Source organism: Arachis ipaensis, chromosome B09, assembly GCF_000816755.2.
Source record: "Arachis ipaensis cultivar K30076 chromosome B09, Araip1.1, whole genome shotgun sequence".
NCBI lineage: Eukaryota > Viridiplantae > Streptophyta > Magnoliopsida > Fabales > Fabaceae > Arachis > Arachis ipaensis.
In genome coordinates this window covers 141,153,307-141,154,653 of record NC_029793.2, presented here as the reverse complement: position 1 = coordinate 141,154,653, position 1,347 = coordinate 141,153,307, and positions in this window count along the sequence as shown.

The window sequence follows — 1,347 nt, the reverse complement described above, 5'->3', positions numbered from 1 at the left end:
TCCGGTGAATTAATACGGGCGGAGCCGCCCTAATTAATTTGTACTCACCATTCATTCCGTGAAGGGGAAGCTCTTAATATTAATTAATGTAGGCGTAATTTTTTTATGAGAACCTACTTTTTTTATTAATTATGCTAGATGCCTAGATATATATTAAAATTAATCACTAATATTAAATATAAGTTAAATTATACAATAATTATATTAAAATATATAATAACTAATTTTAATGGTTGATTTTAATGTATAATTATTTTTTTAATAGGTATGAGAACCTATTATATATATATTTCATGGAATAATTATCCACATCCAAATAATTTTATATCAAAATTTATCCAAGTGATTTGAATTAAGCGTTTTTTTTCTTATTTTCTCCTTCTTTTACGCTGTTTCTTCTTCTTCTTCTTCTTTTAAATTCACGCTTCTTCTTCTTTGTCTACACTCCGGATGTTACTTCTTCTTCTTCTATTTTCAATTTTCTTCTCCTTTTTTATTATTTTTTAATTTCGTTACCGTCGTCACTAACAACACTTCTTCCTCTTCCTCTTCTTCGTCCTCCTATTGGAATTTCGTCTCCTCCTTCATTTTCATCCTTTTTCTCCATCATCATCATCATTATCGTCATTGTTTACTTCTAATAGGTATCGTCATTGTCGTAATCGTTATCATCGAATTCGAATTTATATAATGGACAATTTCCGATTCATTTAGTATTATACAATGATGTCGTTTTGAACTAATTTTCGGTTCATTCGAGTGTTTCGTGTTTCTGAATTCGAATTTATATAATGGACCATTTTCGATTCATTTGGTATTATACAATAGTTTCATTTTGATAATATTCATTCGATCACCAGAAAAAAGAAAAAGAAAAAGTAGCAAAAGAAAGAGATGAAAGAAGAAAAAGATGAAGCTCTATAGAGTAAACTAAATAATTTGGCTGAACTTAAATGTAAAATTGCTTAAATGTATATTAAGACTCTATTTTATGGAGCTTTTTCTTCCATGCAGGAGGAAGAGAAGATGAATGTGGTGGTATGATGGTGGTGCGATGATGATAATAAAAAAAATTAAGAAAAAAGAGAAGAAGAAAAAGAAAAAGTAGCAAAAGAAAGAGATGAAAGAAGAAAAAGATGAAGCTCTATAGAGTAAACTAAATAATTTGGCTGAACTTAAATGTAAAATTGCTTAAATGTATATTAAGACTCTATTTTATGGAGCTTTCAGCTTTTTCTTCCAACGTATAAAAACCATACTTGATACACGATATATAAAAGAAATTATAAAATTGTTACTTTGGCATCGCTTTTGTATGTTTATATTTCTTGGAGATTAATATATATG